The sequence below is a fragment of the Camelus bactrianus genome, chromosome 13, assembly GCF_048773025.1.
Source record: "Camelus bactrianus isolate YW-2024 breed Bactrian camel chromosome 13, ASM4877302v1, whole genome shotgun sequence".
Lineage (NCBI taxonomy): Eukaryota > Metazoa > Chordata > Mammalia > Artiodactyla > Camelidae > Camelus > Camelus bactrianus.
The window spans coordinates 65,588,530-65,603,723 of NC_133551.1; positions in this window are offsets into that span (position 1 = coordinate 65,588,530).

A 15,194-nucleotide genomic window follows, 5' to 3' on the forward strand; every position below is an offset into this window, starting at 1 on the left:
TCAAAGGATATAGTGTGTGTCCCAGTGTGGGAGGATGCCACTGTGTCCATGTGTGCTTCACACTTTCCCTTGGGGACCACTCTTAACTGCTGACACACTGATGGGTGAGAGGGGATGGGTGGCACTGTGTAGTAGGTGACTGTGGCCATACATGCTGCAGGGAAGAGGCTGCTGGGTGGTCAGAGTGAGGTTTAGGAAGTCCAGCTGCAAGGGTTGAAAACCCTCAGTTTGTTAAATGACTCTCTCCTTCACTGAGGGATGGGATGAAGCTGAAAGGGCAGGGCTGGGGCAGCCACACTAGCTTCCTGAGTCATGGAGTAGGAGGTGCAGCAGTAAGTCCAAGTTACTTCTTTATTTTCACCCATTCTCCTTCCAACTCCTCTCTCTCTCAGCCAAGGGTTAAAAAGTATCTCAGCTGGAGGGAACCTCTGAGATCATCTACTCAAGCCTCCTCATTATTTTTTTTTGTTGTTGTTGGCAAAATAGACATTGGGTTGCCGGTAAAAGAAAAGAGTTTACCTCCTGGTTGCACCATTTCTCACATGTATAACTGTTGGCAGGTTGCTTGACCTCTCTCAGCCAGGTTCCTCACCTGTACAATGGGGACAGTGATCATCTCTATTCTGCATTCTGGGATCATAGAAGAGCTGGAGCTTTGGAGTTTAGTAGACCCTAGTTTGAATTCCAGTTCTGCCATTTATTAGTTTTATGACCTTGGGAAGTTAATACCACCCCTTGAAAGCCTCAGTTTCCTCATCTGTAAAATGGGTGCACTAACAGTATCTTGCTGAGTTGTAGTGAGGATTGAACGAGATATAATGTGTATACAGTGAGTGTGGTTGGGGGATCCTGTGATGTCGTGATGCCAGCACACTTTGTGACTCTGTGCATTTTGGATTATTGTTATTAAGTGGCTTGGTGAAGATTACAATGGAAGGGCAGAGTGCCAGTTAGGGTGTCCAGAGGCATCCAAATGTTCCCAGACCCCCAGTAAGCAGGAGTGAATCAGTGGCTTCTCTGAGGGCTTAGATGGGAGATGGGGAAAAGGAAGAGGGGAAGGTTGAAGGGGATGGGGGCTGAGGCAGCATCTTCATATCCTGGGCCCGGAGCTCTCAGCCACATAGAAACACAGGCAAACACCCAGCTGGGCTACTGTAGAGCTGGGCAAAGTTTGCCTCATTTCCTCTTCTCCTCCCCTCCCTTCCCTCCTTCAGCTCCCCCACCCACTTCTTACACATCCAGCCCTCCGAGAAGCAGCTGGTTCCCTCCCCTGACTGTTGCTCTCTCCTCTTGGATCTATACGTTTGGCACCTAGAGCAGTTTCCTGCATCTGAGGCAGGGCTGGTGGAGAAGCCAGCGAGAGTGCTCCCCTGCCTTCTCTATCCCTGTACAGCTCAGGCACCCGAAGGCCCTTCCCCCAAGGCTCCAGACAAGAAAGCAAAGGGTGTCCTGGGACCACGTGTGCCCACTCACTCAATGTGGGAATAACTAAAGCTTTTGGCAGCCAAGTATAATCACAATAGGGCAAAGGGTTATGGTGCCCTGCTGGCCTGCCAGGCCTATCAGAGACTTCAGTAAGCAGTCCTGTTCCTGTCCCCTGCCCTGTCTTGACTCACACCAGCTCAGCTCAGCCCAGCCTAGCAGGTGCCAGGAGAACATGGATAACCTCCAGGCTGATTATGGTCCTTGGCACCTTCAGAGTTCTTCACCTATCCATGGCCGTAAATGGGGACATTGCCTTTTGCAAACCCAGCTGTATGGAGCTCGAGAATCAGCAGTAGCTCTAGAATTCCTTATAGAAGGGACTCGAGGTGGTTGTCTGGATAGAAGGGGAGAGAAGGGTCTGGGAATTTGCTTAGAGCTCAGTTATAGATCAACAATATCAACAGCTTTTGCTAAATATGCTTTAATCTCCGCTTTACATAAAATTAAGAAAAGCTAATTGCCCAGCTCAAAGAATAGGAATATCCAAGGAAAATGTTTTGAGTGGTGGTAGAGATGATCAAGGGTCCAAAGCCCTCTCCAACCATCCCCCTACCCCCCGGCCTTTGCTCTGTAAAGAGAACCACCGAGAAGCTCCGTGTTGGAGCGCAGATACTACTCACTCACGTATTCATTCAATGAACAGTTAGTCATGATAATAGCTAACGCTGATTTAGTTCTTTCCATGCATACGCCAGGGCCTGTGCTGAATGCATGATTTGGATTATTTCACAAAATTTATAAAACAAGGTAGATACTGGCAATATTATTGCTCATATTTTACTGATGAGGACGCTTGAGCTCCTGGAGATCAGAAGTGGATCTCAAATCTGAATTTGTTGGGCTCTCTTCCATCCCAGAACTCATGGGGAGCTGGTACAATGGACATGCAGGGGGTGCAGGCCTTGGCATCAGATCAATCAGCTTAAATTCTCCTTCTGCCTCTTATGACCAGCGGTCTACTTAGGCAAGTTAGCTCATCACTCTGTGCCCTCTTCCCTCCTTTACACAATGAGACAACACTGGTATCTAGGGTGGAGTGTGGTGACCAGAGTCATATTCAGCTCAGGAAGATTTCCCATTTCTTTTGTTTTGATTCTTTTGCAGGGAGAGACCTCCTGGTGAGCTACCAATTACTGTGCTCCCTCTCCCTGGGAGATCTAGGCACTTGAAACAGGAGATGAAAAAACTGGGAGAAAACTATCTTTGTAATGTCTAGACGATAGCAAATGAATAACATAGTGACTGTGTAAGGAACTCATAGGAAATCAACAAGAAAAAAGATGGGAAGTTCTATAGAAAGATGGACGCTGGTTATGAATAGGCAGTTTACAAAAAGGAAGTGCAAATGGCCAGAAAGTATTTGCTCAACCTTTTTATAGCCACAGAAATAAAGTTAAGACAATGTAATGTCACTTTAGATCCATTAAAGTGGTAAAAAGGAAAAAAAGGGTAAGATGAGGCTATGTGTTGGCAAAGATGAAGGGAGACTGGAACCCTCAGATACTCCTGCTGGGATTTCAAAGTAGTTTTCTGGAGAGCAGTCTACAGGACCTGATGAAATTATGTATATGTTTACCTTGAGATTGATTCACTGATCCTAGCCCTAGGTAAACAGAGAAACTCTCACATGTATCCATTAAGGGATTTGTATGACGATGTTTTCTGAAAAGTTTTACTTTTAAGTCTTTCATCTGGAATTAATATTTTTTGTAGCTTTTCTTTTTCTTTTTTTAAGTCTTTTTTCTTGTTTTTCTTTAGTGGAGGTACGGGGAATTGAACACAAGACCTCATGCATCCTAAGCAGGCACTCTACCACTGAGCTATATCCCTCCGCCACTGGAATTAATTTTTATTAATTCTGGTGTGAGGTCGAGGTCCAATTTATTTTTTTCCCTATATGGATATCCAGTGATGCCTGCATCATTGATTGGATACTCCTTCCTTTCCCCAAAGATCCACAGTGCCAGCTATGTTAAATTTCAGTTCTGTAGGTGAGTGGGGATGGTTTTGGACTGCCTATTGTGTTCCATTGGTGAATTTTTTCACTCCTATACTCATACCATACCTGCCTGTATTATAACTTTATAATAAGTAATGATTTCTGGAAGCCAAATATCCTCATCTTCGCCCCACCCCGACCTTTGGGCTTTTGCCCTTCTGTATATATTTTACAGTCAATTTTTCAATATCCACTGAAAACTCTTATCTAGCCTCTGAAGGAATTTGTAAAAGGTTGGAATAATCTATTATTTGATGTTTTGGAAGAATTTTACAGTAGAACCAACTTTTTTTTTAAGAAAAAAGTTGAACTATCAATTCAAGTTCTTTAAATATTGTAGAGCTATTTGGATTTCCTATTGCTTCTTGCTTCAGTTTTGGTGAACCAGTTGTGTGTGTGTGTGTGTGTGCTTAAAACTTTTGTCAATTTCATCCAAATTTTCAGAATTGCTGGCATAAAGTTGTATATGTTATTCCATTATTATCTTTGAAATTTCTGATATTACCAATATTGCCTGTGACTTAGCACATGGTTGATCTTCGTGAATGTCCCATAGGTACAGGAAAGTTTGTGTATTTTAGGTTTGTTGGGCAGAAAGTTCTACAAGATGTTTGGGACTTATTAATCATGCTCTTCAAAAAACTATACCTTTATTATTCGTGTCTAATTGATTTATCAGTTTTGGAGAGAGGTTTGTTAAAATCTCTAACTACAATTATTCAATATGTATATTCATTATGTATATTTCTGTGTGTTCCTATCAGTTGTTGCTTTTTAATTTTTAAAGCTATATTGTTAAGTGCAAATGTATTTGTGATTATATCCTTTTTATTTATTGTTTATTTATATATAATGTCTCTTTTGTTTCTCATGATTTAAAAAACCCTGTATCTTTTTTTCCTTATATTAATGTTAACATTCTAGGAATCCCCTTTACTTTAGGAGTTTATTTTAGGAGTCTATGGTGCCATAGACCCCTTTGACAGCCTGGTGAGGACTATAAACCTCTTTTCAAAATAGTATGTTAAATGCTTAGAATTACAAAGCAAACTAGTTGTATTGAAATACAGTTACCAGAATGGTTAAAATATTTGTGTACTTTTAAATTAATGCATTAAATAACAAGCTCTAACAGTAAGCCTAATAACTACTGTGATTTGAATGTCATGATAGGAGTAAAAGGTATTTTGGGATACTGCAATAAAGTGATGTGGAAATATTTATGATTGGTATTGGTGACAAAGTCACAGGTACTGCTAATATTTCTGTGATTTTTTGGTCTACCTTTATAAATGATTGTTTTTTTAATTAGAGGTTAATTTTGGCTAGAGGTTAGTGAAAATAAAGGCATATTTTTTCCTTCCAAGTTCATGGACTCCCTGAATCCTATCCAAAGACTCAGTTGGAGGTCCATGGGCCCCAAGATAAGAACACTTGCCCTGTTTTTTAATCTTTCGGTTCTTTGTTGTAAGTAAGTGTGTTATTAATAACGTATTATTGGCTTGAAAAAAACTCTTCTAAAGAGACTTCAGTACTTCAATCCATTTATACTTACTGTAATTATTGTTAGATTTTCCCCTGCCATCTTATTTACTATATTGATGTCAGTTAGAATGAAGTTTGACTTAAAGACAACTCCAAATAATAGTGGCTTAATTAAGATATAATTTTATCTCTCTTTTAGTTTAGGACTCCATAGTCATCAGGAATCCAGTTTCTACCTTCTGAGTTGTAGCTTACATCTTCAGGTTCATCTTATGATTCAAGATTGCTGCTGGAGCTTTAGCCCTCACAAACGCATTCCAGGCAGCAGGAAGGAAGAACAGTGGAAGAATAAAAAGGTGCACCTCCACTTACCTTTCTATAGCCAGAACTTAGTTATGTAGTCTCCTCTAGCAGCAAAAGAAACTGGAAAATGCTTTCTTTTGGCTGGGTATATTGATGAGCTGAATAACATCAGAGTTATTTTACTAAGGGAGAAGAGGATGGTGGGCATTTAGTGACTATTAGCAGTCTCTACTTTTGTGTCCCCACCACACTGAGTGGCTGTCAACAGCCATGGCTCTGAACCTTCAATATGGTACCTGACCTGGAGAGGACCGGCCTGCCATCTGGTGGCAGGTTGGTTACACTGGATTCCTTTAACTACGCAAGTAGCATAGATTTGCCCTCACTGGAATAGACATTTATTCTGGCTATAGTTTTACATTCTCTGCTGGCCATGCTTCTGCCAGCAACATCATTAGTGGATTTATTGAATGTCTTATTCATAATCATGAAAGCAATAGCATTGCTTCTGATCAGAGACCTCATTTTTCAGCAAAAGAAGTCAAGGAATTGGCACTGGTGTTGTCACATATTCTTTATTATTATTATTTCTTTTTGGTGGGGCAGGTAATTAGGTGTACTTATTTATTTTTAGAAGAGGTACTGGGGATTGAACCCAGGACCTTGTATATGACAAGCATGTGCTCTACCACTGGAGCTATATACCCTCCCCTGCCACATACTCTTCTCACCAGAATCATCTGGCTTTGTGCGTTGGTGACCTGGCCTGCTGGGACTTGGTTAATATCAGCTATGGAAGACCACCTTGTACAAATCTGAGGTGCTGTCCCAAGTTGGCATATGCTTTGATTCAGCACCCAACACATGTTGATGCTTCTCTCTTTTCCAGAATCCATGGATTAGGGAATCTTGGGCTGGATAACTTACACATTTTTTGCTCTTCTTCCCTAAGGTCTGCTAGTTTAGAGGTCTTGGTATGCAAAGGAAGAATGTTTCCACCAGGGCACCATGGAGGTCCCAGTGATTTGGACGTTGAAACTGACATCTGGCCAGTTCAGACTTCTCATGCCCTGGATGAACAGGGGAAAAAACGTGAATGGGAGGGGTGGTTCTCTGTTGGCTGGAGTGATTGATTCTGGTTATCAAAGGGGGAAATACATTTGCTGTTGCATGATGGGAACAGGGAGAAGTGTGTCTCTGGATCCTGTGAAATCTTCTAGGGTGCCTTCTAATTCCACAGCTGATGGTAAAAATTCATGGAAGATGCCAGCAACCCAGTATGAGCAGGTCACCCATGGGCTCAGCTGCCTCCTGAATGAAGCTTGGGTGATCCCACCAGGTAAAAACCTTTGACCTCACAAGGTCCTTGCTGAAGGCAAAGGACAAATGGAATGGAGAGTAGAGGAAAGGTGTTATAAATGTCTCATGACCCGTGACAGGAATGAGCATTTACCTCTATAGTCTTCCTTCCTTGCTATGCCATGCATATATTTATTAATGGTTCTAGTTGTCCCTTTCTTCCTCTACTATTTTGTGTAAGGTGATTTGTTGGTGGCAGACTTTACAATCTAGTGCAAAAATTACAGAATATCAAGATGGGATTGTGGCTAGAGAGTAACTGAACACACCCAGGCTCCCTGGAGTGAGAGCTGGGTGCAGTTACTGCTGGGGCTTTGGAATTTTTTTCTTAAGGAAAGGAGGAGGCAGCTGACCTTGTTAGTTTGTGATTATCATCAGAAACCAGAGGTACATCATTTCTAACACATATCTTTAACTCTTTAAAAAAACTTAATGAAGAACAACTTATCCCCCAATTTTTCACAGATGAATGTTAATGCATTGGAGAGCGCCAATATTTATTTAGTGGGGGCCACAATTAACTTGTTTTTCTATAGATCTTGGAATCACATTTCTACTACCTTCCCTGTGTATACAATAATTCAACACATATTTATTGAGTAGCTACTATGTGCCAAGCTCTGTTCTATAGTCTTGAAATGCATCAGTGACCAGCATACAAGAATCCCTGCTCTCGTGGAGCTTACCTTCCAGCAGGGGAGAAAGGTAATAAAAATGACCATAATACATGCATGTACCATATAGTATGTGAGAAGGTGATACGGCCTATAGAAAAAAGAATAAGCAGAATGGGGTCAGGGGAACAGGCAATACCCGAGAAAGAAGAGGCAGGTCTTGGTATTAAATCTGACCATCAGGGTAAACCTCAGTGAGAAGTAGACACTTGAAGCAGGTGAAGGAGTGAGCCAGTAGCTCACAAATATCTAGGGAAGGGAATTCCCAGCAAAAGGATTGGCCACAGGGAGGGCCCTAAAGCCTGGAGCAAGCCTGGGACATTTCACTTCTTTATGCACCTTTCTTCCCCCTTGAATTTCTCACATTTCTGCTTCTGTAAAATTATACAAACGAGTACATACTATTTAACCATGACCTACCATACTTAATTAAATACCAGGCAAGTCTTGGCCATTACATCTTGAAGCCGGAAGCCTGTACCCAGCAGCACAGTGGGCCGAATACTGCTCATTGGCACTTGATGTCCATTCTGACTCCTCCTGTGGTCTGCCTTCTATTGCAGAGGCTAAACGACTGAAAACGAATTTTTCTGCCTTTGCAGCTAGGGTCTGGATGGGATATAGTTTCTGCCAGTGAGATTCACCCATATGAGAGATCGAACCCTCCCTCACATGGGACTGAGCTCTCTCCCTGTTGACACCATAGCTGGTGAGTTCTGACCAGCGCAACTATGTAGCTGGACTCTATGTTCCGGAATCCACTCACCAGCTTCATTGGTGTGGGACAGCTGGGCAGTGGCGGCGGAGGTGTGGTGACCTTGGCAGCTATTGGGGTATGATCTGGAAACCAAGGGGACCCCTGACTTCCACCACTCCAGCCTTCCTGATGATTTTGTAAGCATCAGTTCCCTCTATTAAATTCCTTTCTGCTTGAAATACCTAGATAGGTTTCTATTTTCTAAATTCTGGGTAATAGAGTTTTGCAGCATCTGGTGACCTGTTGTCTAATGTGCCTTTTTGGAGTACCCCGGACCCTTGTTTCTACTAGGACTGTGAATGGCTTTTAGATACTTGATTCATCTTTAAAACACAATGTGCCTATGACAAGTCCTTTACACTTCTGAGTCAGATAAATTAGAGTATTCTGATATTGCAGGACAGCTGTCCACAAACTTACTTTTTTCACTTCTCATCTATATGAATGAGGATTTTCTTTTTTTTTTTTTTTAAGTTTTTTTTTGGAGGGAGCAGGTAATTAGGTCTATTTGTTTATTTTTTTAATGGAGGTACTGGGGATTGAACCCAGGACCTCATGCGTGCTGAGCATGCACTCTACCTCTTGAGCTATGTCCTCCCCCCAGGATTGATATGGATACTGATACTGCTCATTCATATAAAACAGAGAAATCAGATGGATGTTGTAAGACTGAAATACCAGCCATGACCTCCAACTCCAGATTTCAAAAAAATTACAACAGCCTCATTGTTCTCAATGATTGACTTTAGAATAAATAAATTTAAAAGTTTGAACCAAAAAGGACACAAGCACTAATAAAGTACAGTTAGCCCTCTGTATCTGCAGTTCCCTCATTCGGGGATTCAGCCAACTGTGGATTGAATGAAAATATCAAAAAAAAGAAAATTTCCAGAAAGTTCCAAAAAGCAAAACTTGAATTGGCCACTTGCCAGCATCTATTTTAACAATGTAGCATTTACATTGCATTTACAACTATTTAAACATTTACATTGTGTTAGGTATTATATTGCACATAATCTATAGATGTGTGTAAGTTACATGCAAACACTATGCCATTTTATATGAGAGACTTGAGCATCCATGATTTTGTTATCTTGGTGAGGGGAGTGAGGGGGTTGGGGGTAGGAGGTGAGGGTAGGGGAGGTGGTCCTGGAACCAATGCCCTGCAGATCCCAAGGGACAAGGATACTGCTTTCTTGTGTTTTATGTGTAGACATACACTTTTAGTTTTAAAATAGTGTTCACTGCTAAAACACATGGGAACCAGTCGACCAGCTGTGTGACCTTCACCATTCCTCAACCTCTCTGAGCCTCATTTTCCTCATCTGTAAAATGGGGGTGACAATAGCACCTCCCCCACAGGATTGTTGTGAGGATTACATGAGATAATGCAGGTGAGGCCCTTAGGACAAGGCTAATGTACAGTGAACATTCAGTAAGTGTCAACTGCTATTATGATTGTTGTTGTTAATGATGATGATTTTTTACTTATTATAAACCTTGGGACTCTGAGACCTACTTGGCTGAGATCTTCCTCTCCCACCTGCTCCTTCTGTGAGTCGCTATCCTTCCTAGCCTGACACCCAGGGACAATAGCCCCCATGCTCCAAACATTCCAGGGGAGCTCCCAGGCCAGTCCTTTCCCTACTCAGAGCCCGGGGACAGAGGAGTGAGGGCAGAGCTGGTGGGGGAGGTACAACTTCTTCTGGAACTCTCTGCAGAGTGGCCTACTCCGGGTAGCACCAGCCACTTGCAGATTAATTTTTAACATGGCCCAGGGTAGTCCAAAGGGCTGAGTTCCCACCTCTGAGATCATGAGGTCCCGTTCCCTTTCAGGGGTCCCTGGGTGGGGGAGGCAGCAGAGGCTCCCCCCGTGGTAACCCTCCGGGCAGCTCTGACCAAGGTCAGCCAGGATGTGAGTCTGCAGTGCTTCCCTCCCCTCGCAGGTCCTGGCTGCAAGGACACAGGGGAGGAGGAGGAGGAGTCTGCCTGTGTGGGGCAGGGGCAGTAGGAAAAGCCCCAGAGAGGAAGCGACACTGCAGTTGCATCTTGAAGGATAAGTAGTTCCCCAATGAGTTGAGTGGGGAAGGGCATTCCAAGAAGAGGGAACAGCTTGAACAGTGGCTCAGAGATGCTGTCCGCTTCGGTTTCTCTATAATGATTAATGGTAAAATCTTTATGTGGGCCTGTTCTGGGGACTGCAGAGGAGGATGCTAGGGAGGATATTCTCAGACATGGCCAGGCCCAGATAAAACACATCCCGGATGATTGACTGGATAGGGCAGCGGTGAAAAGGGGAACATCAGAGTTTGACGAGTGCCGGTCAAGTTTGAGGCCCTGAGCTGAGCACTGTGACACATCTGCCATCCTCACAGCCCCCCTGCAAGGGAGGAGGGCTGCCCATTGTACAGATGAGGAAGTCGAGGCTCTGAGCAGTGGAATCTGTTGCACAGGGTCCTTCAGCAAGCAGGAGAGTGGTAGAACAAAGATTTGATTCAAGATTTTTAAGGCCCTAAATGCCATTCAGGGAGAAGACAGGAGGTTAAACAGAACAGACAAAAATGGGCAGCTGCGTTTTCCTCCTGCGTCTGCACAGCTCAGTGGGAGGCTGGGCCGTTCATTCCCACAGCAAGCCCGGGTTCTTCAAAGAAAAGGGCCTCCTGCTGTCCCTGGGGTGGGGCTCTGGGGGTGAGTTAGGAGGCGTGCAGAGAGCTCCTTTGATACACCAGCTACAGGCCGGGCACTCAAAGGGCCCAGGACACACCGTGCCCGCCTGCCCTCAGCCCCCACGCTCGGGGAGACCACATTCTCCTGGTTTTCCTCCTACTTCTCTGCCATCTCCATCCTTAGCTTTCTCTCCGCTCAGACACCAAGCACGGTGGGGTCTCTGCCTTGGTCTACATTCATTCCTCCCCTCTCCCAGGGGAGTCCATCCAGAATCATGACTAGAAATGCCATCTAGGATCATCCCTTCCAGACTTACACGCCTCGCTTTTGGAACTAGTCTCTCATCTCCAGCTGCCCACTTGGACTCTTGGCTTGGATGTTCATTAGCATCTTAATTTGAGGAGATCTAAAACAAAATGTCTGTCCTCACCCAAACCCCAACCTGTCCCTGCTCCCACCCTGGTCTGTCTATGCCTCAGTTAAAGGTATGATCAGTCACCCAGTTACTCAGGCCACAAACCTAGAAGTGCCCCTTTTTTGTTGTTGTTGTTGCTTTTGTTTGTATTTTTGCAGGGGAGTTGGTAATTAGGTTTATTTATTTTTTAAATGGAGGCACTGGGGATTGAACCCAGAACCTCTACCACTGAGCTATACCCTCCCCCGTAGAAGTGCCCCCTTGATGCCTCTCTTTCTTGTGTCCCCCATTCACTCTCTCACCAGGCTCTGGCTCTGCCTTCAAAATAAGTTTTGAATCCAGTCACTCCTCCCCATCTTCACCACCACAGTCCTAGTCTAAGGCACCAGCAGTTCACAGCTAGACCTCTCATTGGTTCTCCCGCTTCCTCTCTTATTCCCTCTCCCAATTCCATCTTGTAAAAAGTGGCCTGCATGAGCTTTTAATGATACAAACATCCCAGAAGTTTCCACAACTTGGAATAGAACCCAAAGCCTTCACTATGGCTCACGCAGCCCCTCCCAGCTCTCTGGCCTCCAGCCCTGCCAGTCTCCGTCACCCGCCAGCCACATCCAACACACCAAGGGCGTTCTCATCACAGGATCTTTGCACAGGTTGTTCTCGCTCCTGGATGTCCCTTCCTGGGGGCCTTCAAATGGCATCTGCTTTAAGAAACTTTCCTGCTGCATTGCCCCTGTCACTCTGTCCTGTCACCTTACTTAACTTTCCTTCTGAGTGCTTCTTGCTGTCTGATGACATTAGTTACGGGTTGACTGTGTCTGTGCAGAACGATGGATGTCTATGTTATCTCCTGGGTACCTAGACCATGCCTGACACACAGCAGAGGTTCAAAAGAAAACATATGTGGAAGGAAAAGAGGAAGCCCCAAAGTACAGTTCAGGGCAGATGCTGGGACCCCAGGAAAGACCCAAGAGTCCATAACAGAGTTGCCACAGTCATGGTTACTTAACCTTAAGTAACTGCCTGCTGAGGTCAGCTGGTCTCTGTCTGAAATTCCTTTCTTTCCCCATTCAAGCGCGGTCAGGCTAAAGTCCATCCAAGGCAGCCCTTAACCTCCCAGGCTGCAGCCAGCACAGGCAGATTTAAGGTAACCTCACAGAATTCTCCAGTGTCAATTCACTTCACACTTGGATAACTGAGAAGCCAACAGGGAGAATTCGTGAAACAAAGAAACTTGGCTTCATAGTATAATAATAATAAGGACTACATTTTATTGAGCTATTATTTCATGCCAAACAAGATTTTAAATGCTTTCCATGCATTTTCTCATTCAGTGCTCAGAGACATGCCTTGAGGCAGTTGTATTAGCTACCCACAGCTGTGTAACAAACCATCTTAACACGGAGTGGTTTAAAGGAACAACCATTTTGTTTGCTCACAATTCTGTGGGCCAGGACTTTAGGCTGGACTCAGCTGGGCAGTTCTTCTGCTGATCTTGCCTGGGGTCACTCAGGTGCAATCATCCAAGACAACAACTGGGGGCCAAATGGTTTAAGATGGCCTCACTCACATGTCTGGAGGTGGATGCTGACTGTCACTGGGCCAAGTGTCTCCAGCGGTCTGACTTGGCCTTATTCCAAGGGATGGCAGAGTTCCAGGACAGCAAGCCCCAACGTGCAGCTTTTTTAAAGCCTTTGCTTGAGTCACGTTTGCTGATGTCCCACGACCAGAGGAAATCACGTGGCTTCCCAGAGTCAATGTGAGAGGGACTACACAAGGGAGAGATTATTCATCAGAGGACATTATTGAATGATCTACCACCGAAGTTAGTTCTTTATTATCCATGCTTTACAGGTGAGGGCATGGAAGGTCAGAAAGGGCAAGAAACATACTCCAAGCCATATGGCTACTAAGAGGCAAGTGGAATATAAATCCTTGACTCACAAACCTCAGGACCTCCACTGCCTTGCAAAGGCAGCTCAGTCCCCACCATGCAGAACCAAGTCCCCACTGAGGGAAATAACAAGATGTCAAGTTCATCTTCACCAGGCTCCCAGGTACACTTCTTTTATTACAGTCTGTCAAAATCACATCAGCTTAAGTCATTGAACCTCTGCTCCTCAGGCTGCTCACCTGTGAAATGGGTCTAGTAACAGAGCTCTCTTTTCTTATCATTTTGTTTGATGTCTGTTCTTGCTCTACTGGAATGGAAGCCCTGTGAAGGCTGGGATTTTTGTCTGCTTTGTTCACTGCTCTATCCCCAAAGCCTAGAACTATGCCTGGATTATAGTAGGTGGTCAATACTCTTTATTGAGTGAATAAATGGATGGATGGGTGAATGAAGGATTAGGAGTAGGATGGGTGGGAGAAGATGAGGGAAGAATAGAGCCATGGCTTTGAGAAATTGTGAAAAAAAAAAAATCGAAAAGCCACTGGCTTCTCTTCTCTGCCTGAAATGGTTTGCAAGCCACCTCCTTGGTCTTTAAGCCCCATGGTGAAACTCCTCATCCCGGATGCGCAGTCTAATCAGGTGGGGCAAGGGGGTGGCCTCTCACTGGGGATGCCCGATTTTCAGGGGCCCGGACCCCTTCCATCTTGTGGCTCTGCCCTCCTTAGTCCTCGGTGTCCTCTCCACTCAGCCGGCAAGTGGGGAAAGCGAAAACAAGGCTCACTTGGGGCAGGGCTTGTGGGCCAGGCCTGAAAGAGGCTCCCATTCCACTGGCTAGAAGGTCGTCATGTGGCCGCACCGAGCAGCCAGGGAGGCCGGGAAACATGCAGCCATGCCCCTGGAGGAAGAGGGTGCGGCTTTGGTGAGCCTCTAGCCAGTCTGCCATGGCTATTTCTAGCCCAGAGATTTCATAACCTTGGAATTTTCCATCTTGTGTGGCGCCAGGGGAGGGCAAGGCACCCACTTTCCTTACCTCACTCTACTTTTCCTTTTTTCTTTACCATTCAGAACTTATTCACTTATTATGTTTCTTATTTATTGTTGGCCTCCTCTCACTAGGATGTGGGTGCTACAAGGGCCAAGATCTTTGCGTGTTTTGTTCACTGTTATCTCCTCAGGGCCCAGGACAGGACCTGGCATGCAGAAGGCACTCAATATTTATCAAAAGAAAGTCAAAGGGATGTGGGGTATGGTCCCCTGGCCTGCAGCCCGATCCTGAGAACACAGCAAGCCCTGGATAGATGGTCAGTCTCTCCTCCACCTCTGGGAAACCCACTGTGGGGCAGCTGGGTCTCCCCAGGGCCATACTTGGTAAACCCCCTGCTGCAGGCCAGCAGTCCTCTTCCCTGTCACAGTCCCATGTCCAGGATGCCTGATCCCCTTCTGGCAGGGACCCCTGACTCCATTCCAGCCAAGAGGCTTTCTTCTTCGGAGAAGAGGCCATCGTGGCCAAGCCACTTGGACCCTGTCCTATCCTCATGCCCAGGGCCGCCTGTATCAGTCCATTTTCCCACTCAGAACCTGATTTTTTTTTTCATGTAACATACAGGAGGGAGACTATCTCCTCTTTTCCAATTTTAGGGGACAAACATGCTGGTTACGTGGCAACTTCAGAGTGTCCAAGCTATACAGCCATCCAGCATCTGTAGCTTTCCTGGGCCTTATTTTCAAGAGGAGGAGATAAAGTCCAGAGAGGTAAAAGATTTGGCCAAGGTTGCCCAGTGTTCTGGTGAATGAGAACTCCCGGGCAGCGCCCCACATCACACTCCTAGAGGACAAGGTATCTAGGTCCCCTGCCTGGCTCATCCTCTTCCCTGGGCAGGGCACCAGGAATGCCTGTGGGCAGGAGAATGGGCAGCCAGGGCACAAGGAGACAAGAAGAGGTGGCTTGGGGCAGGGAGGGGAGGGGAGATGAGGAGAGATGACTCTGAGCGCCAGCTGGAAGCGCACAGTGGGCTTGGGGACCAAGCGGAGAGGAAGGCGGAGGCAGCAGAGAGGGGCCCGAGGGCTCAGAGAGGGGCTCTGGTCCTGACTTGAAGGTGAAGAAAGGACATCATCCAGACTTGTCACCTTTTAATCCTTACAGTAGCCCTGCCCCCTCC